At 53.4% G+C, this 23161-nt stretch overlaps 1 pseudogene; it reads right to left on the bottom strand.

The window, feature by feature from the left end:
* Positions 1-686: 686 nt before the first annotated feature.
* The window catches only part of LOC139362649 (SH3 domain and tetratricopeptide repeat-containing protein 1-like), a 28921-nt pseudogene continuing 6446 nt past the window's right edge, over positions 687-23161 (bottom strand).

The raw sequence follows: 23161 nt of genomic DNA on the forward strand, positions 1-23161 counted from the left end.
CAGATAAGGCTTTCAATACTGGGTAACAGCGTCTACACAGGTGGAGATCCCTGCATCTCACTTCCCGCAGGGCTGACCAGTGGCCAGAGGTGGGACTAGCCAGGCTTGGCCCAACCAAGTCTGGGAGCAGAGGACACTGACTGAGGGATGCCCGTCGCCACCCTCACTGGCCTGTGGCTCTCCTGACACCACAAGAGAGGTCCAGGAGCTGACCTTGGGTCCTAATGGGGGACACCTTCCTGGCTGCAGGCTGACAGGGTGGTGTGGTGGTCAGTGTACTGGGCTCTGCGTCTCCGCCCCTACCTGCTGTGTGATGGTCAGCCAGACACCTAACCTCTCTGTGCCTCTATTTCTCCAATGGCGAACAGGGACACTAGCATCCCCCACATCCGGGCACAGTGGCCTGAAGGTTAAAGGCAACGGCGGCACGAGACCTACAGCAAAAGCTCTGAGCAGGGAGAGCAGGAAGCTGCCCAGAGTTCCACCACCATCTCCCCTCTGGCCGCCGAGGAAACCTAGGCTCATGGTGACCTGGCCCAGGTCTGTTGGACTCACAGTCCTTCTCATCCCCAAGAGGGCTGCCACCAGGGAAGGAGCTGGCCCCTAGACATAGCCCAGGAAGCACACAGGGAAGGATGCCCTGGGGACTTTGGTATGTTATTGCAAAAAAAACCATTTATTGCTATTTGAACCCTGTTTTCATGCCTCCATTTCCCAGAAAATGAGCCACGGAGACACCAGGAGAGGCAGGAGACCATCCTCCTTGCACAAAACCCATTCCCTCGGATGCTGTCCTCAGCGAGGGTGGCTGGGGTCAACCACGGGGCCCACCCGCAGAGTGGCAGAGGAGGTAGGTTGACCCTGCGGACGTTGAGTTCTGTGGCGAAGGTCCTGGCCTTCTGGTAGAAGAGGATCGACTTCTCGCGGTCCAGGAGGAAGTTGTGGGAGATGGTGGCCGGCCACGTGTAGATCTTCAGCCGTGCCTTCTTGTTGCCCAGGTCCACGGCAGCTGCCAGTGCCAGCTGGTAGTACCCGGCTGCATCAAAAGGGGTCCTGAAAGGGACAGGCCATGCTCAGCAAAAGGGGGACTCGGAGCCCGTCTTCCCAGAGGCCGTTCCTGTCTCTAGGTCATTCCACATGTCCAGCCAATGCTGGCTCACCCCATGAGCCCCGAAGCCTGTGACACTGCTGTGGTCTCAGCTGCAGGTGGGGATGACCCTGACACCCCTGGAAGCCTTCCTGACTGTCCCTATGCCCCACTCACCCAACGCCTCCTGCCCCAGTGCCACCCTCTCTGCAGGCAGTGCTGCTTTCCCCATGGGCTGAGGTCAGGGCAGATCCTGCCTGCTCTGAGAGTTCCATGCAGGACCCGTGGCTCCAAGCCACAGCAGGGGCACAGCGTTGAGTGACCCAGGCTCCCCTCTGGCCCCTGTCCATGCTGACCATTTCCAGGCCCTCCACGGGCCAGGCCAGGTACAAAACCATCTCACAGGTGTCCTCTCTGGCAATGTTCCCTGAAATATTGATGGAGTGTGACTCCCCAGACATCCACTCCTGTTTTCAATGCATCTTTGGCTCAAACTCACCATCCCTGGGTTGGGATGCCGTCTCCCAGACCTCATCCTTGACCCTCCCATCCCCCACCCGGCTTATCCCCAGGCACCTCCTCCACATGGGGGTCACCCAAGGGACCTCTCTAAGACCCATGCCTGGCCTGTTCCTCTTTACCATCTCAAGATGGCTCCCAGGGCCAATGAGAAAGTCCAAGATGCAGCAGTCCATTCCCTCACTGCCCCGCCCCACACACGGAGCAGGGGCGTGAGAAGGCCCCGAGTCACCGCCACTGCTCATCCAATGCCCCCCAGCCCAGCCGAACACTGGACTCTGTGCTGGGTGCGTGGCTGAGCCTAACGTCCTTGCTCCCAGTCTGAGGGACCTTTGAGTGAACAATGACCACACAGGGTGGCCCGGGCTGTGGCAGAGGGAAGCCCAGGAGGCCCCAGACTCAGCCGGGGGTGGAAGGCAAAGGCTTCCTGAAGGGGTGGGGGCTTCCCAACTAAACAGGAAGGAGCCAGCCAAAGCATATGTCTCTGCGTGTGCCTGTGCATGTGCTTGTGCATGTTTCTGTGCCTGTGTGCATGCCTGTGTGTGCGTGTGCCTGTGTGTGTGTGCATTTCCATGTGCCTGTAGTGTGTGAAGCAGCTAGTGAGTGGCAGGCTGAGCCAGGACACACCTAATCCACCCTATTCCAGGGCTCACTCTCATGTGTAGACTAAAGGGGACCCCATTTTAGAGGCAATTGGCAAAGATGCCCATTTACCCCTGCTTCTCTGCCAGCCTTCCAGGCTCCATCCAGCCCGGCTTTTTCTCCCACTCCTCTGGGCCCTGGGTCCAGAGCCTCCTATACAAGGAGGAGGGTGTAGCCTTGGAAAGACAGCCGCCCTTGGGGAATTCCAAGGCGGCCTCCCTGTGGGAAGCTGGCCCGCGCTGACAGCATAGTCACGATGAGGCCCAGAGGGCTGTGCATGGGAAGGAGGTGAAGGAAGGTTGTGCACGGGAAGGAGGTGAAGGAAGGTTGTGCACGGGAAGGAGGTAAAGGAGGGCTGTACATGGGAAGGGGGGCTGTGCATGGGAAGTAGGTGAAGGAGGCCTCTGCCCCTCGACCCCAACCGTGGACTTTGGCCTCTCAGGTACTACTTGGCCCTTTCCTTTCTCCTGGACAGGCGGAATGGGCGGCAGGCTTGACCAAGAGAGATAAAGGCGTCTTCTGGGAGGCCCGTCCCCCTGGGTCCCAGGCGAGCCCCTGAGCAGCGTCCCTCTGGGCCTGACACCTGGCACCTCCCTGTCTGGCTGGGACTTGGGAGACCACAGGGACCACTTCTGACCACCAGGTGTCGCCAGCACTGGGCAGAGGCCTCCCGGGCAGCCCCAGGCCTGAGGTGGGGGAAACGGGGCGGGGTCTTAGGGCTGCCCCAGCTCCTCATGTTGTTCTAAGGCCGCCAAGATCTCGGCCCCTGGACTGGAGCGCCCTGGCCCCTCAGCCCATAAGGAGCACTGACGCGGCGCCGGTGTGATGCTGAGGGGGAGCGGTGCCTGCTGGGCAGAGGGGTGGAGACACCCCAGGTCTGAGTCTGCCAGTCCCAGCTCTCCACCCCTGCAGGGCTGGGGGCAGAGGGAGCACAGCACCTCCCCTCCAGACAGACCCGACCCAGCAAGGCCTCAGCCTGGCTGGCTGGGGCCCCGCCCCACTGCACCTGCCCTAAGCTGGGGTTTCCCTGTCTGTGAACCCAATGGTAAGACACTGGGGTCCCACCCCACCCTTCCTGGGTGGTGTGAAGATTCAAGGTGTCTCGGGACTCCAGGAAGGAGTTGCTCAGTGCAGGCTGGCACCCTGGGAAGGCTTCCTAGAGGAGGTGCCAGGATTTGATCTTGCAACGTGGATTCAATGTGAGGATGATGCCGTCCTCCGAAATGTCCTTCTCCCAATCCTGTTTTCTTTGTTAAATGCAACTTGACACTTGACTGTCAAGACTCAGCTTTGGTGTCACCTCCTCCAGGAGGGCCCCCCTGACTACAATCCCCCTTCTTTACTCGGAGGCCACCATTGCACACTCATGTGTCAGCCTCCCTGGCTGAGACTGAGTTCCTGAGGGTGGGGCCTGGCCATCTTGGGAGCTGGGTTGTATCTGCTAAGCTTGCCGGCTCCTCCAGCTGGGTGCAGAGCTTCAGGGAGGCCACTGGGCCATTCCTAAGGAAGGCTGGAACCCAGGCCTCTGGGGTCTGGGTGGAGATCTCACTCCAAGGGGGCCGGGAACACCCCGAGCCCTGCCCCTCCTACCCACCTTCAGGTCGTAGATGATGTCACCGAGCACCAGGTACACCTTCACGTAGTAGAGGGTCTCCTCGTCAAACTCCAGGGGCAAGTTGCAGAGCTACAGGGCCTTGAGGTAGAAGTGCTCTGCCAGCTTGCCATGGCCCAGCCGGTGGTGCAGGGCTGCCAGCCGGTGGTAGTCCATGCGTTCGTTCAGCCGGTCCCCTGGGGTACAGGCCAAAGGGGCAGGTGTGAGGACGCGGCTCCCTGGGGCAGGGAGGGCACAGGCCCCTCAGGAGCAGGTATGCAGACCCCGGGCAGCACACCTGGCTTGCCTCCAGGCACCTGTGGTCACCTGGGCAGCTCTGGCCATTCCCTTCCAGGTTCCCAGACTCACTTTCCCATGTGCAAAGCAGAACTAATAAGGCCTGCCCCTGTCTACTGTGAGGCTTTGGCAAAGTCGGACTTGGATGGCCCAGCTCTGTGCCTACACATAGCCACCTGCCTTTGCTCACTGGTTTTAACCAGGGGAGCCCAAAAGCCATGCAGTCCAGGTGCTCCCGGGACCCCGCCTCCAGGCAACCCAACGACGTGACATCTGACTCCTCCTGGGTGTGTCACGATCAGAACCCCTACCTTGGGGAGTCAGCTGCACACCTACTGTGTACTGGGCCACGGGGCACAAGGCGCTGGGGCATGTGGCCTGCCTAGGGTTCCCTGTCTCTGGAGGGGGACAGACGACCCTGGCACAGCACCAGGGGATACCTGGCCTTAAGGGGCAGACTGCTGGAAGGGGAACTGGGATTTTATCAGCCAGAGAGCCATGTGGTTGATAAGGGTGGGAAGGGCACAAGAGAAAGGGAATGTGCCACTCAGCCTGACACATACAGGAACCAACGAGATGCCTGGCATGTCTGGAAGGCAGAGGGCACACTGGGCGGCCCTTGTGGTCAGCAGCAGGAACAGGCAGAGGAAGCAGAGCTCAGGCAGGCAGGGAGCTCTGCACTGCGTGAGAGACCTCGGGCTGTGCCCCACAGCCGGACGGGGAAGCCCGTTGGGCAGATCTGCCTGCCTGGACAGGAGACCAGGAAAATCCAGCAGCTGTTTCAGCTCCTGGCCTGCAGACCTGGAGGCTGGGCTCTGGCAAAGTGTGGGTCCTGGCAGGGTGGGGGCTCAGGGGACTTACCCAGAGTGATGCTGAGTGCTAGGGCCATGTAGGCAAACTCCAAGCCCTCCTGGGGCTTCTCCAGCGCGGCCAGGAGTGCCACCAGCTTGTTGCACAGCTGTAGCTGCAGCTCCGCCTCGCGGTTGCCCGTAGTCACTGCCAGGGGCAGGACCTGGTCCTACCACACAGGCAGGTGGGGTCAGGTTTCCCGCAGCACCCACCTTGCCCACAGCCCTCCTCAGAGCTCAAACATGTACTTGGAGCTTCCCACGCCCCAGCTACCCCTGCACCTCGACACAGCTCTGTGCTCTGGGATAACACGCAGTTCAGACACCCAAGTTGGGGGCTGAAGAGTCACCTGAGGCCCATCCAGCTACACTCGACAGCCTCAGACCAGCCTCTCCCACCTGGGCACCAGGAGTCTGACTGGGGGGAGCCAGCACTCCTCTCTGCTCTAAAAACACCACATTTATCTGTGCCCACGGCTGAGCCACACCGTGAGCTCAGAGGAAGGGAGAAGCTGTCCCACTTCGGGGTGCATGCAGACCTGGGCCTCCCACTGATGCTGTGTGTCCTTTGACATGTCCCTGTGCCTCTCTGAGCCTCAGTTTCCTCATCTGGAAGATGGGGACAGGACTTCCCACTCATGGTTGCTTGAGGTCATCAGGTACAAAGGTACAGCCATTGCCACGTCCAGACCCCGAGTGTTTGTCCCGGGCAGGGGCACGGTCAATATCATTCCGGTGAGACCACTTGGAAACTCATCATGTGCATGGGTGGCCCTGCCTCCAGGTGGGAGACCTCTACCGTGCCCCACTGAGGCCCACCCACATCAGCCCACAGGCCAGCTCACCCGGTAGAAGGACATGCCTTCCTCCCGTTCCCAGGCCCCATTGAAGAAGATGTCTCCAGCTGCCTCAAACAGCTCCAGCCCCAGGTTGGGGTTCCCTGTGTACAGGTCCACATTCTGTGCCACCTGAAAGGAGACAGAAGTTCCCTTAAGACCCACACCTAGCGAGGTGGCCACGCGCACCTTTGCCAGCCTCCTTCCTCTCACACACTACAGGTACACCTGAGCATTTTTCAAACCCTGTGCATGAGGGCTGCCCCCACCACTGGCATGAGGAAAATGAACTGATGCACCTGAGTGCCAGGAGGTGACTGAGCAGCTGCAGCCCAGGAGCCCGATACCTGTGAATCCTACCAACAAGGCTAGCCCTAGCCCACTCCCCCTGCACTCAAAACAGTCTCCGTGGCCCCCAGATTGCTGGGAGCCCAGCCCCTGGCACCTTTCTGCGTTGCCACATCCCTGCCACATCAGCAGTGTTTGTGGGTGGGCCTGGTCCTCTCTTGGCCATGAGCTCTTGATCCCTCTCCTCAGCTCAAGGAGATATACAGCAGGTGCTCAATAATGAAAGCTTCACCAGGCTCGTGGGCTTCACAATTTGTTCCAGATCACACTGTGTTTGGAAAAGCCTCTGAAAACAGCCACTATGATAGATTCATTTTGTAAGGAGATGTGCCACGTGTCACTTGGAGCAAGCTCTTCTGTGTGTTAACTGAGTGGTCACATTATTTGAGCATGTGCTGTATACCAGCAGGTGCTGTGCACTGAGGGGCCACGCCTCTGCCCTCAGGGAGAAGATGCTGGCCACTGGGGGAGGATGTGAGGGAACCAGTTGGAGGGAGGGAAAAGGCACACAACAGGTGCTCAGCAGTGGTTTAGGAATGAGTGGATGGATGGATGAATGGATGAGGAGATGTAGACACATGGATGGATGGATGGGTGTGCGGATAGATGAATGCTTGGATGGATGGATGGATGGATGGATGGGTGGATGGGTGGGTGGATGCATGGATGGGTGGGTGGGTGGGTGGAATTTTGTGTGTATGTCTGTATGTATGTATGGGTGGGTAGATAATGTATGGATGGGTGGAGGGTAGATGATGTATGTACATGTGGATGGATAGATGGTGGATAGACGAATGTGTGGATAAACAAATGGACAGATAGATGAATGGAGGGATGGATTAATAGGTAGATTGGTGGGTGGATGGATGAATGATGGATGGATGGACAAACGGTGAATGGATGGATGGGAGAAAGGATGGATGATGGAAGGATGGATGAATGGATGGGTGGATGGATGATGGATGGATGGAAGGATGAACAGGTGGATGGATGGATGATGGAAGCATGGATGGATGATGGAAGCATGGATAGATGATGGATGGATGGATGGATAAACAGATATGTGGATGGATGATGGATGGATGGAAGGATGAACAGGTGAATGGATGGATGATGGAAGGATGAATGGACACATGGATGGAACAACAGGTGAATGGATGGATAGACGAGTGAATGGATGGATAAAAGAATGGATGAATGATGGATGGATGAATGGACTGATGGATGAATGGACAGATGGATGGATGATGGATGGATGGATGGATGATGGATGGATGGATGGATGATGGATGGATGGAAGGATGAACAGATGAATGGATGGATGATGGAAGGATGGATGGATGAATGGATAAATGGATAGATGGATGAATGATGGATGGATGGAAGGATGAACAGGAGGTGAGTAGATGGTTGATGGAAGGATGGATGGATGATGGATGGATATATGGACGAATGGATAAATGGATGAATGGATAAATGGATGGATGGATGAATGATGGATGGATGAATGGTGGATGGATGAATGGTGGATGGATGGAAGGATGAACAGGTAGATGGATGGAAGGATGGAAGGATGAACAGGTGAATGGATGGTTGATGGAAGGATGAATGGACGGATGGATGAACAGGTGAATGGATGGATAGACGGGTGAATGGATGGATGATAAATGGATGAAGGATGGATGATAAAAGGATGGATGGATGAATGGACAGATGGATGGATGATGGCTGGATGGATGATGGATGGATGGAAGGATGAACGGATGAATGGATGGATGATGGAAGGATGGATGATGGAAAGATGGATGGATGATGGAAGGATGGAAGGATGGATGGATGAATGAATGGATAAATGGATGGATGGAAGGATGAACAGGAGGTGAGTGGATGGATGATGGAAGGATAGATGGATGATAGATGGATTGATGGATATATGGATGAATGGATAAATGGATGGATGAAGGATGGATGGATGGAAGGATGAACAGGTGAATGGACGGATGATGGAAGGATGGATGGATGAATGGATGAACAGGTGGATGGATGGTGGCTGAATGAATGAATGATGGATGGACGAATGGATGGATGGATGGATGGACGAATGGATGGATGGATGGATGATGGATGGATGAATGGAAGGATGAACAGGTGAATGGAACGATGAACAGGTGAATGGATGGATGATAGAAGGATGGATGGATGGATGGAAGGATGAGCAGACGAGTGGATGAATGATGGAAGGATGGATGGATGATGGATGGATGGAAGAATGAACAGGTGAATGGATGATGAAAGGATGGAAGAATGGATGGAGGGATGGATGAACAGGTGAATGGATGGATGGATGATAAAAGGATGGATGATGAATGAATGGATGGATGGATGGACAGGTGAATGGATGGATCATGGATGGATGGAAGATGGTTGGATGGATAATGGAAAGATGGATGGAAGGATGGATGGACAGAAGAATGGATGGATGGAAGGATGGATGGATGGAAGGATGGATGGATGGACGGACGAAGAGGTGAATGGATGGACGAAGAGGTGAACAGAAGAATGATGGATGGATAGATGGATAGAAGGATGAACAGTTGGATGGATGATGGAAAGATAGATGGAAAGATGGATAGATGGATGAACAGGTGAATGGATGGATGAACAGGTGAATGGATGGATGGATGGACAGGTGAATGAATGGATGATAAAAGGATGGATGGATGATAGATGGATGGACGGAGGGATGGATGATGGATGGATGGATGGATTCGTGGAAAGACGAACAGATGAATGGATGGATGATGGAAGGATGGAAGGATGGATGGATGGATGGATGATGGATGGATGGATGGAAGGACCCACAGGTGTATGGGAAGATGATGGAAGAATGGATGGATGGATGGATGATGGATTGATGGATAGAAGGATGAGCAGGTAAACAGATAGAAGATGGAAGGATGAATGGATGGGTGGATGGACAGGTGAATGGATGGATAGACGGGTGAATAAATGGATGATAAAAGGATGGATGAATGGTGGATGGATGGATGATGGATGGATGGACAGAAGAATGGATGGATGGATGGAAGGATGAACAGGTAAATAAATGATGGAAGGATGAATGGATGGGTGGATGGACAGAGAGTGAACAGCACAGGGGTCCTCCTGCATCCCTTGCCACTCACCTGGATGTACAGGTCACCAGCTCGCTCTGCCGCAAGATGTAATAGATCTTCCCTGCTTGCAGCCAGGCATACGCCTCCTTCTCTTTCCTCTGGAGGTCAATGAAAATCCCCAGACTTCGTTTGGTGTAGTCCAGAGCGGATTTGTAGGCCCTGGAATCAGACACAGGTGTCAGAACAAGGGCTCTCATCCTCCTGGAACCAGTCTGCCTCCACCCGTGGGTCTGGTGACAGATGAACCTGGAATGTGGGGACTGGGAACGGCCCTCTCGTGTGTGCAGTGTTCTGCCCTTCCCAGGCTGCTGGGAGGGTCAGGGTGAACACACACGGCATGGAAAAGATGAAGGACATCCTTCTGAGGGAATCAAGCATCATGCTGCCCTGTGGCAGGAGGAGTGTGCTAGTCCATCTCCCCTGCCTCCCAGACATGGCCTGTGTCTTCTCCAGATGCACCAGGAGCCGTTAGTGTTCAGAGGCTATCTGGGCCGATGGTTCCCAAGGTGTGCAGGCATCACAGTCACTCGGAGGCCGGTCTGTACAGATTGCTGGCCCTGCCCCCAGAGCTTCTGGTTCCACAGGCCTGGGGCAGGCCCTAGAACTCCCACTTGCCACAAACTCCTAGGTGACATGGATGCTGCTCTACTGGTCCAGGGACTACACTTTGAGAAGCATGGCTCTAGCACAGTGGCCCATTTCCTTCTGTGAACCTGAGTCCAAGACTGGAGCCAGTCTCCTGGGTCCCCATGGAATCTGGCTCCTTCCCTGCTCTCTCAGTAAGTCCAACACTCGAGGGGGTGTGACTGCAGCAATGTCACTGGGCCCTATGAGTGGGGTGGCCAGGGCCATGGTTACCCCAACAGGTCAGGATGCTTGGGGGAAGCCGAGTAGGCCACTTATGGGACGTGAGACCTTGGAAATCATGCCCCAGGGAAGCAGGTGACACAACTGGCTCTGTCTTCTGTGGGAGAGAAGCCACAGGTGGCTGCTGTGGTCACATTTAAGGGGACAGATGAAGGCCAGGAGTGAAGATTCGAGGCAGGCAGAGGTCAGTCGACAAAAGCCACCACAGTAGGAAGAACAGCCCAGAGTACACGTACTGCCCTTGCTGGGGTTGAGATGACCTTTGACCCAACAAGGGAGGCTCAAGCTGGGACTCACGGGCCAGCAGCAGCCCTGGAACGACCCCAGGCGCACCAGCTCAAAGCATCTGATGCCAAAGAACCAAATGATCAAAAGGAGAGGGGCTGCTGGCACCCTGGGCCAGCTTCCCTGTGCCCCTCTCCCTGCCCTGCCCGCCCCCACCTCCACCACTGCAAAGCCAGCCCTTACTGCTCCATGCCCAGGGACAGGTAGAGCTGACTGATGGTCTTCAGGATCTGCCCCTCCAGCACCTTGTCGGCCACCTTGCGGGCCAGGGAGAGCTGGAGCTCGTGGTAGATGATACACTGGGCCTTGCTGGGCATGACGGCGCTGTAGAAGTAGCACAGCCGCTAGACGGCCTGCAGCTGGCCTGGGCAGAGGACAAAATGGAAGACGTTAGTCTCCCAGCATCGAAGCGAGGCTGGCTGGGCTCGGAGATCCCGGTGCCGTGCTTGCCTCTTTCATACCTCTGTGAGCCTGGGCCCCATAGGCGAGGAGCCTGAGTGCAGACAGGCCATGCACCCGTGCCAGGGCAGACACCGAGCACACCGTGACATGGGCACAGCTTGATGCAGATGCTCATGGTACAGGCCGGCCTTCTTTACAACTCCCAGGGCCGAGGTCCTGGCCAGGCTCGGCCCCTGCACCAGGCCATCTATTTCTGCTTCACAAAGCCCCTCTGGCCAGGACCAGAGCCGCCTTCAGCCTGAGCTGATGAGGCCAGGGGCACAAGTAGCCCCTGTCGCAGATGGAACCTTGAGAGAGCAAAGCCAAGCGTCATGTCTGCCACACACAGCATCATGTTGGGGGAATGGGGTTCAAAGCCGGCCCCTGGCGTTCCCACACATGCTTCTCTCATGGCACCAGGCTCCAAACCCACAGGTTCACTGGCCTCTCCCAAAGCCAGGGCGCTGGGAACGGTCAAAAGCTTCTGATTTTCTAGTGTCAGAAACATTCCGGAGATTAACACCGGAAACCAGGTACGCTGAATGGACATCTGTCACACACGCCACCCAACAACAGCTGAATACACTGTCCTCTCGAGCACCCATGGGACATTCCCCATGACAGACCATGTGCCAGGTCACAAAATGAGCCTCAGTGAATGGAGAAGGACTGAGACCAAAGCAGAGGTGTTCTTCAGCTGTACTGGCACGAAACTGGAAATCAACAGTGAAGGAAATGTGGGAGATTCAAAAATATGTGGAAATTACACACTGCTAAACAACCAGTGAGTCAAAGAGACCATCAGGGAAACCGAAAACTAATTTGAGAAGAATGCAAACAAATGCACAGCCCGGGCCAGTGCAGTGGCTCATGCCTGTCATCCCAGCACAGTGGGAGGCCGAGGCGGGAGGATCTCTTGAGTCCAGGAGTTTGAGATCAGCCTGGGAAACATGGTGAAATCCCATCTCGCTCTATTAAAAAAAAAAAAAAAAAAAAAAAAATTAGCCAGGTGGGGTGGTGCACATCTGTAATTCCAGCTACTCGGGAGGCTGAGGCATGAGAATGGCTTGAACCTGGGTAGAAGGTGCAGTGAGCCAAGATTGCACCACTGCACCCCAGCCTGGGCAATAGAGCACAACTCTGTCTTTAAAACAAAAAAAAAAATAGCGCAGCGTATCAAAAATTGCAAGATGCAGCTAAGGCAGCACTGAAAGGGAAATTTATAACTGTAAATGTCTACATTCAAAGAAAGAAGAAAAATATCAAGTCAATAACTTAACCTTCCACCTTGAGAAACTAGAAAAAGAACTAAACCCAAAGTGAATAAAAGGAAGAAAATAATAAATGTGAGAGTGGAAATGGGAAGTAAAAATACAGAGAATGGAAAAACAAAAGAGATAATCAACAGAACCGAAGGTGGGTTTTTTGAAGATAATAACAAAATTGACAAATATTTCTCCAGACTGACCAAGAAAAGAAAGACGGGACACAAATGACTAAAATCAGAGACTGAGCACAATGGCTCACGCCTGTCATCCCAGCGCTTTGTGAGGCGGAAGTGGAAGGATCGCTGAGGCCAGCATTCAAGACCAGCCTGGGGGAACATGATGAGACCCCATCCCTAATAAAAATAAATAAATAAAAACCCAAGTTTCTAAAATCAGAAATGAAAGAGGAAACATTATTGCCGACCTGACAGAAATAAAAGGATTCCATGAAAACACTACGAACAATTGTACACCAAGAAATCAGACCATCCAGACACAACAGCCACACTCCTAGAAGGACACAAACTACCGAAAGTGACTCAAAAATGACCCCAAGGAAGCATGTGGGGTATCAGCGCCGCCCTCGGTCTCCTCGACCGTTCAGCTCAGGGTGGGGAGACAGGGAAGCATGATCCCCGTTCCCTGGCCTGCATTTCCAAGTCTGAATCCCCCAGCACCCCGGGGAGGGCCTCGTAGGAGGAGGTGTCACAGGCTGTTGTGCTAGGAGCCACCGGAGGCTGCAGTGGGGGCTGGGGCGCTGGGTTCCTGGAGGGTCTCCTTCCAGTCAGAGAATGCCCCTGGGGAAGAAGCCTGGGTCTGAACCCCCCAACCCTCCTTAGGTAGATGTGTGGGACCGGGGACCCTTCACACGGTCCTTTCCAAAATCTCATCCCTCCTAGGGCCAAGAGTGGGTGCCAGGCCTGTGCTGGGAAATGGGCAGGTTTGGTCACAGCCCCTGGGGCTCTGGTCCAGGCCACAGGAGGCACCTCTGAGTGGTCTCACTATGCCATGACAAAGCGCTACAAGGCAGAGGGGACTCAACAGTATCCCTCGTCTCAGCCATTTTCCTGGACTCAACTTCCTCATCTATCCCCTGTGGCCTAGATTTCAGACAGCCCTGCCCACCTACTGTCCGTTCACTGCTCAGTCTGCAGTGACTGTTCAATAGCACTCCATGGCTCCCCAGTGCTCTTGGGGAAAAGGCCAAGCCACAGCCTGAGGCCCCAGGCCCTGCTTAGCTCTCCAGAAGAGCTTCTCAGCATCCAGCACCCAACCCACCCACTCTCAACTCTGCACCTCCCTGCATAAGCCCTGCTCACTCACCCCCACTCACACCTCACTCATCCCCGCTCACACTCCCGCTCACTCACCCCCACTCACGCACCCCTGCTCACAACCCACTCATCCCCGCTCACACTCCCACTCACTCACCCCCATCACACCTCCGCTCACTTACCCCAACTCACTCATCCCCGCTCACACTCCCGCTCACTCACCCCCACTCGCTCATCCCTGGTGCTTCACACAGGCTACACCACCAGCCCCTCCCCCACCACCTATTACTTGACTAAATCCTCTCAACCCTCTGGTCCCAGACTAAAGAGGCTTCCCTAACCCGGGGCCAACTGGTGCCCCGCCATCACGCCACTCACACTTTTGTGGCTTCTCTGGCCTGAAGCTCACATTCCCACGCTCAGTCCGTGCCACCCGAGGACTCCACAAGCCCCATTTGTGGGTGGGACCTGACACACTCTGCATGAACTGCTCTGCGGCTTTGGGCAATCACCCACCCCCTGTCCCCCGTGAAGTGGGATGACAGGTGCGCAGGCTGCCAACATACCAAGCAGATCACACGGGCACAAGAACCGGTGTCAGGGCCTGGCTCATGGAGGGGCCCCAAGTCCCAGCGCAGCAGAGCCTGCCTTGATCCCAGGGTTATGTCTAGGGATTCCCAGCACGCAGGACTTTCCATGCTCAAGGCAGGATAGTCCCTGGGCAAACCAGGAAGAGCTGGCTGCCTCAGTAGGGCACAGAGGGCCTGGCCCTGCATGGGAACCGCCTGTCTCCAGGGCGCTTGCCAACATCTGCTGCTGGCCATGACTCAGCACTTTCGATGGTGGAAAAACCACCCCTTGTTTCCGAATCACAAACCCCAGGTGTGCCCTGACCCGAGTGGCCCCGGAAGGCGCACAGGGGGAACTGGGGCACTCACTCTCCACATGGCCCATCTCCACGGCGACTAGAAGGGCCCACTCATAGTAGCCCTTGTCCTGCTGGGCCGGGCCCTGGCGGGTGCAGAGGTGGCCCAGCTACAGGAGCACGTGGGTGAAGTCCTGTCCACACTCCCTGCAGGGCAGCCTCGAGAACAGCCGCACGGCCTCCAGGAGGTAGTGCTGGGCCAGCCTTCTGGCACCCCAGTGCAGGCACAGGGTCCCGAAGTTGGCCAGCACCACTGCCTGGTTCCTCCGCTGGCCCAGGTACCAAGCCGCCCGTAGGGCGCAGTAGTAGCCCTCGGCTGCCTGCCTCGTCTGGCCTGTCCTCTTCAGAGCCACGGCCACCATGTTGGCAATCACACCCTCCTGGTCCTCGCTGGCCACCACTGCATCCTGGACAGACTGCAGGATGTTCAGGGCCACCGGGCTCTGTCCATGAAGCACGTGCAGCCAGGCCAGGGCCACCAGGGGGTCCACGATGGCACAGACTCCGGCAACAGCACTGGCTTCCACCGCCTGTGTCATGAAGGTGATGGCTGGGCCGTGATAGCCACGGTGGCTGTACAGTTGGGCCAGGCTGGTGTGGAGAAGGCCGCGCAGCACGTGGCCTGTGCCCGGGGTTAGGGAGGCCAGCGCTCGCCTGAGGTAGTGGGAAGTCTGGGTGGGGCGGCTGTGGGGCTGGAGGGAGTTCTGGAGCACCAGGTTCACGCTTCTTAGCGAGCCGGCCAGCGAGTCCTGTGTCCTCAATGAGGCCACCATGACACAGCTCAGCACGAGGTGGGGCAGGCACTTGTGGCCAGGAGTAGGAGCCAGGAGTAGATGTCAGCCAGCAGTAGGGAGCAGTCTGAGAGCCACGCAGCCTCTGGGGCTCCCGAGTCCCTGTGCAAAAGCAGCAGCAGCTCTAGGAAGGGCAGGGCCTCCTCGAGCTGCTTGAGGTGCACATGGTGCCTGGCCAGCAGGAAGCAGGCCCGGGCCTCGGCCTGCAGGCTCTGGCCACCCACTGTCTGCTGCAGGGCCAGCTGCAGGAGATATTCCTCCACCTCGGGGGTGCAAATGTGACCCGGCGTCCCCAGGAGCAGGGCCATGGCTTTGGGAACCACCTGTGTACACTTCTCCGTTCTGCTTCCGGTAAATGCTGGCCAGGTTGGCGTACACAGCCACCACCAGGAACAGGTCCCCAAAGCTGCCCTCCAGGGACCCCAGTGCTTCCTCCAAGTACACCCGGGCCTGGGACAGCTTGAGCCTCCTGCTGCACAGCCGCCCCAGGAGGAAGCAGAGTCTGGCCAGGGCCATGAAGAGGCCAGCTTTCTTGGCCACCCCTCGGGCCTGTGCCAGGCGCCCAGTCAGCTCCTCCTCGTCGCTAAAGCTGCAGAACATGCCGCTCAGCCATGGCCGTGCCACGCTGTACAGGCCACAGAAGCTGGCCTTGTACCCGGGGGCGTTCAGGAACACAGCAGTGAGGTCAGGGCCTCTGGGTCCTCCCAGTCGTCCTCAGCTTCCAAGAAGAAGGAGGGCTCCTCGGGGTCCTGCAAGCTCATGTTGCTGGATGCCGCACAGAGACCCCAGGACGCTGGCTCCTGGGGGCAGCCTGGGCAGGTCTTGCATTGTTCTAGAACATTCTTCACCTTCGGCAGGGTCGCCTGTGGCTCCAGGCCCAGGCAAGGTGGAGGTATTTCTGCAAGTCACAAAAACACCTAGACAGATTAGAGTTCAGCAGTGAGTCCTTGGTCCACTGGGGACAGGGTCCCCACATCCCCCCTCTCTGTGTCCCTGGCGCAGCTTGCCATGAGCCCTTGAGAATTATGTGCAATGCAAACCCGGGCCTGGAGCACGTAGGAACTCCGGCACTATGGGGACAGAGAGAACACGCAGGCCCGTGGCCCGACTCTCCTACAAAATCACCCTCCTGTCCTGCTTTGTTGCCCACCTCACAGCATGGTTTTAGGAGACTATGTCAGCTCAGTGATCCCTCAGAGATGCCTTTCCCTTTAGAAAGAATCAAAGCCTTCTAACTGGACCCATGTATATGCAGCACTACAACTACAAATGTAACTTTTGTCAGCATATTGGGCTCCCCTGTGGGGTACAGGAATCCATGAAATCCTCAACAGCCAATCAGAGCTATTGATCAGCTCAAAAGCTGCTATGCAAAATTAGTAAAGCCACTGACGGCACAGGACAGGGCTGTTGTACCCATGTACCCAGCTCCGTGCAGGGAAAGGGACCATCGCTGCAGGAAGGATGGGAAAGCTTCCAGGACCCTGTGGCCACCTTCACCTTCAATGGTCTGAAAACCTGAAGCCCACAGTTCCTAAAGGGTTAACAAAGGCCAGCGTGCTCCAGCAGCCCACTGGTGCCTGCTGGCTTTGGTGGATTCCTAGCCAAAGCCCCCTCCCAGAGGTGAGCAAACAAGCGCATTTCCTGTTGGAAAACCTGGGATGAAAGGAGGCATTACTGAGAAGGGAAAAACCTAGATTTAAACAGACTCTCTGTTTCAAGCTCACATGTAAAAAATATTTTCAGTACAAACTGCCTCCTTATTCATCTGTAAAGCCTTGGAATTAAAAAAATAAATAAATATGATTTAGAGGCAAATGTCTGACTTGACTACACTAGATTAGCTAAGAAATCTCCCCAATCCGGCAGAGGCACACAGCCCCTCCCAGCCACTACCCTGGCCTCCGGGGCAGCTGGAGAGCCACGTGCCTTTGCTCCAGTGACTTTGGCAGAGGGTGGAACCACCCCCTCCCTGAGGCAAACCTACAACAGCCTTCCCTTCCCCACTGGCTCCCCTCAGGAAGGAGCAGACCCTTCAGGGACCTCAGTCGAGGCCCCTGCAACCTAAGGCTCTGCATTCTGCTACCCGCTGAGGGCAGTGTGGCCTCCCATCTCTGAGGCGGAGCACAGGGTGAACTGCAGCTTCTCCAGGTCATGAAGAAGGAACCCACAGCTACATGTGGTCTCCAGCAGTGGAAAGGATGTCCCACCTCGGTCGGTGACCAGGCAGGGGTCAGCATGTTCATTGGAAGAAGTGTGGGACCCCACGGCCTCCAGTGCCAGAGTAGACGGGAGGTTCAGGCCCACCTCAGGCGATGTCCCTCAAGTCCCCGGCCCACACCACAGAGGGGTGACAGCCACATCCAATGCCCACTGTACTCAGCTCTGTCCCCTCCCCCAGTGTTACTCCAAGACCCAGCTCATAACCAGAGGAAGCCTGAGCCAAGGGCAAAACCTACCTTGTTCCTGCGGCTGCTCGGTCTCAGCTTCCTCTACTGAGTCTGGCAAGGGAGAAAAGAGAAGCAATGAACACCCCCAGCCAGCACCTCTGGTCCTATGTCAGGTTGAGCTAGTGTCGGTGTTGCAGGGTGAGAGCATTGCAGGGTGCAGGGGTTGAAAGTCATATCATCCTCTTCCCTCCTGGATCATGGGAACAATATAACTGGGGGGTGTACACTTTCTGCGATATTGGGAGTAACATCGTCTTCTGTGCCTTGGAATATTAAGGACAATATCATGGGGGGGGCGTGTACATCTTCTGCAATATTGGGAATAATATTATCCTCTCTCCCCCTGCATATTAGGAAAGATATCACAGAGTGGGTGTTCACCTCCTGCGATATGGGGATTAATACCATCTTCTCCCCTTCCAGATATCAGGAAGAATATCACATGGGGGTGTACGGTGTCTGCGATACTGGGAGTAATATCAACCTCTCAGCCTTGGAATATTAAGAAGAATATAACTGGGTGGATGTACACCCCCTGCCATATTGGGAGTAACATCAGCCTCTCCTCTCCATGGATATTTTGGGGAATCATATCATCCTCTCCCTTCCAGAATATTAATAACAATATCACAGGGCGGGTGAACACAGCCTGTGATACTGGAATTATTATCATCCTCTCCCCCTCCAGATACTAGGAACCATATCACAGAAGAGCTGTACCCTCCCTGGGATATTGGGAGTAATATCATACGCTTCTTCTGTGTATATTAGGAGTAATATCACCAGGTGGCTGTCCATTCATTGCTATGTTGGGAGTCATGTCATATTCTACCCCCCTGGATATTAGGATCAGTTTCACATGGTGAGTGTACACCTACTGTGATATTAAAACTAAAATCATGCTCTCTGTCCCTGGATATTAGGAACAACATCACAGGTAGGTATACACCCCCTGCAGTATTAGGAGCAATAATATGATTAATTAGTAAACATCAATGATCAATTTTAATAATTATCAGGCTGGTCTCGAACTCTTGACCTCAGGTGATCTGCCCGCCTCAGCCTCCCAAAGTGCTGGAATTACAGGCGTGAGGCACCGCGCCCAGCCAACACTTCTTGATATCCCTTTTTGGACCTCAAATTTAGCATGCCGAAAACACACTTTTGATTCCCCCTGCTATAACCCACTCCTCCCATAGTCTTCCCGATCCCAATAACAGCATCTCTAGTCTTCCAGTTACTCAGGCCAAAATCCTTGACATCATCCTTAAAACTTCTTTTTCTCTCTCTTGTCATCCAACCCATTTAAACTCTCCTTTCAAAATATATGCCAGACCTAACCACTTCTCACCTTTCTCATCATTTCCAACCAGGTCCAGCCCTCATCATAGCGCTCTGGGTTACTGCAAAAGCCTCCCAATCGCCAGCCACAGTGGCTCACTCCTGTAATCCCAGCACTTTGGTAGGCCAAGGCAGGTGGATCATCAGAGGTCAGGAGCTCAAGACCAGCCTGACCAAAATGGTGAAATGCCCCTACTAAAAATACAAAAAATTAGGCAAGCATGGTGGTGGGCGCCTGTAATCCCAGCTATCCCAGAGGCTGAAGCAGGAGAATCACTTGAACTCAGAAGACAGAGGTTACAGTGAGCCGAGATCGTGCCATTGCACTCCAGCCTGGGTGACAAGAGTGAAACACCATCTCAGAAGGTCAAAAAAAAAAAAGCCTCCCAACCCACCTCTCTCCTTCCGCCTTTCACCCTGCCTGCATGCTACCTTCCACTCTCAAACATTTCAGAAAAAAAAAGTTATATCCACAGAGAAAGAAAGTACAAATGGGGTGAAATGTTTGGGGAATCTGAGGGAAGAGTATATGGGAATTCTCTGTACTATTTTTGCAACTTTTCCATAAGTCTGGATTATTTCGAATTCAAGAGTTAAACAAAGAAAAAAAAAACACACTATCTCCCTTTGTGAATCCATCCTGTCTTTCCCCTGGCAACTTAAGGACGCTCTCAACTAACACATCTATTTTTTCATGAACACTAAAAGAACTCTTGCCTAGTTTTGACTTTCTGTGCTTGGCAGTAGAACTGTGTGTGTGTGTGTATTTCATATATATGTGTGTATATATATGTGTGTGGTGTGTATGTATATATAGAGAGGGAGAAATATATATATGAGTGTATATATAAATATATAGTATATTTACAATGGTAATGTGTATATATATAAATATATGTGTGTGTGTAGATATATATAATACATACCCCATAGCCTGTCCTTAACCAGTTCTAAACGTAGTCAGAAAAACACATACCTAAGCAGAGAATTTCAAAATAATATGATGAATATTTTGATAGAGGGATGGATTGCTATGGAACACGCTGCTAAGACACAAAACCTCCTAGATGGGACAATGAATGAACAAAGTTTTGTACCTATAGGCACCCCTCTGATATCCCCTCAAACGTTTATAGTTATATGCATTTGCTTCCCCCAGGACCCCTATTTCATAAGGGTTAGTTCTAGAGCCTAGCAAGTTCCTACTACAGCTGGCACACATATGCCATTCAAGAAACAGTGGCGGAGTGAATGACGAGTTAAGAACCATTTGTCAGCCAGTGCTCAGTAATACAACATGCACTGGTATGCAAATTATATTTTTGTTGAAAGCAACAGCAGGATCAAAAATTATCTTTCCAGAGAAAGCAAATCTCAAAAGCTTCTTTACCCTACTAAAGCACATTATAAGAAGCTCCCCTGATATAAAAGAAAACCTCCTCATTTGTTATCAATGGCGTGTAACCCTAATAAGCCTCCGACTCTGATGACATCTCTTCCGTCCCCAGGGCTAGATAAAGGAGGTTCTGGAAACCCTGGTAGTTGTGAAGGTGGCTCCCAGCTCTGACACTCTTGAACCCTGCGGGCACGGAGGTCACACAGCAGAAGAACAACCGAGGGAAGCATCATCAGGCTTCGAATATGTTTGAACCAGAGACGGCAAATAGGCTGCAGCCAACTGAAAACACCAGAGATTCATGGTGGCCACCTAAGGGGTTATGCTCTTAAAAAACAAAAATAAAAAATAAAAATTAAAAAATTAAGAAAGGAAGGGGTCAAGAATCCATCAGGTCTGACTGAGACGTGTATCAGTGACTAACACCCCGAATGGCAAAAGTACTCCAGTGCGCTTTGGGTACTCACAGCTTCAGCAGTATTCAAAGGCGTGTGCTGCCCGAAGACTAAGCCACGGGAATACCCCCAGCAACACTGCCAGGAGAAACGTCTCACATGGATTTGGATGGAAATACAGTTGTCTTTAACAAATTAACACTGAATAAATCCTGACTTATTAGAGCCTGTGAGAATGACATTCTCAATGATAACAGTTATCACTACAATCTCCAAACATCTGGGATCCTGCAGGGAGGAACTGTGACAGCGCAGGCCACATGTCCAGAATGCTTCCCAGACTGCCTGTTAAAGAATAAAAAAAATGAAACCCCCTCTAAGAATGTCTTCACTCACATTTAGCCAGTTGTTCCTTTGTGTGCATCTCTGTGCTAAAATGGCCATTCTTCCCCACAGCCTGAAGTCATATGCTACAATAAATGAGACTCACATGAAGCCAGAAACGTGCAGATGCGAGGAAACCAACACAAACGAAATGGGCTGGAGAGTGTGGCCAGGAGGATGGTACTTCCCAGGAAGCAATTACTTCATCTCTGCCCATGAAGCAGGCAGTTGTCACTGTCCCCCAGGCCCACGCCAGCCACTCGAAGTACGTTCTAACCAAACTACCTCCAACAATCAACGTCAATACACCACACAATTGGCTTCTGAAAGGACACCTTGCAACCAACAAGAAACTGTTAGCACAACTTTGACAAACTGTGCAACTAAAAACCTTGGAAAGGGATAAACACTGCCACATTTTGACTCCAATACTGTTATGTGGTAGCACTGCAATAATTCACTGAAACAAAAGAATGAATGAGGAATACGTTTATATAGGAATCAGAGGAAGCATGACTAATCATTTAAAGAAATAGGTCAAGAAACTGCTAGGTTCAAATGCTACCGTGAGACACTGTCAGGGCCTTAGGGAAATTCACTTCTCTTGGTCCTCTTCCTAGGTTCATCAAAAACCAGCTTTGGACTAGGGAATCTGTTGCTTCCCAAACCTTCCTTCTGTGATTCCAGCCCAGATTTTAGGACTGCTCTCCCGCTTGGTATATGAAAGCCCTTTCTATGTATAATAGCAAGAGTATATTTCTGTGTTGAATGCGGTTTGGGACCTACTCTATGAGGCAGAATATCATCATGTAACTTTAAGCATGACGACAAGGCGCACTCTAGATAAGGATGACACATTAGATGTGGCCATACACCTGTGCATGCCTGGCAGGGAGGTGGGGAAGTCTCATTTAATGAAGCCGGGGTGCCTGTTGCACCTGAACATCCTCAGTCCACATCAAGTTCACAATGTCCTTCTGACATCAAACCACAGGTATCACATACTTTTCCATACTTTCTACCCAAGATTAAAATATGCAGAGCACCGTGATAAAGACACCTCCATTCCCAGCATGTTGGCTCTCATTCTGTAGAATTACATACTTTCGGTGCAAATGGTGACCAGGTTCCAGCCGCAAGCAAGACTGGGCTCCGTGGGGACAGCAGGCCCTGCAGGAGCCACCACTCCTGTCGCCACAGTCTGATGCAGCTGCAGAGAAGCTGTGGCTGAGGCCATTCACTTTGTGAGAGAACCGCACAGGAGGGAAAAGGTAGGGAAGGTCGGGAAGAGGGCAATGTCATGCTTCTGAGCCCAAGCCAAGCCATCGCATCCCCTGTGACTTGCACGTATATGCCCAGATGGCCTGAAGTAACTGAAGAATCACAAAAGAAGTGCAAATGCCCTGTCCTACCTTAACTGATGACATTCTACCACAAAAGAAGTGAAAATGAAGTCCTTGCCTTAAGTGATTATATTATCTTGTGAAATTCCTTTTCCTGGCTCATCCTGGCTCAAAAAGCTCCCATACTGAGCACCTTGTGACCCTCACTCCTGCCCGCCACAGAACCCCCTTTTGACTGTAATTTTCCTTTACCTACCCAAACCCTATAAAACGGCCCCACCCTTATCTCCCTTCGCTGACTCTCTTTTTTGGACTCAGCCCGCCTGCACCCAGGTGATTAAAAAGCTTTATTGCTCACACAAAGCCTGTTTGGTGGTCTCTTCGCACGGACGCGCATGACAGGCAGGTGCAGAGCCAGGAAAGGACCAGTGATGAGAACAGAAAGGAATGTGTCTCCCTGTACACACACTCGGATTTTATGACAATGTGCGCAGGGGGCTGAACTGGATGCCTGAGAACATTCCTCCAAGTTCTTTTGCTGATTTTCTAAATATTGGTGTAAAATCTGAACTCAGAAAAAATTTTTTTAAATCGCTTCAATCAACATCTTTGTCTAGTGCTCAGCATCATATCTACGTGATCATCTAGAAAACCAAC

This window comes from Macaca nemestrina, chromosome 4, assembly GCF_043159975.1.
Source record: "Macaca nemestrina isolate mMacNem1 chromosome 4, mMacNem.hap1, whole genome shotgun sequence".
In the NCBI taxonomy this organism is placed as follows: Eukaryota; Metazoa; Chordata; class Mammalia; order Primates; family Cercopithecidae; genus Macaca; species Macaca nemestrina.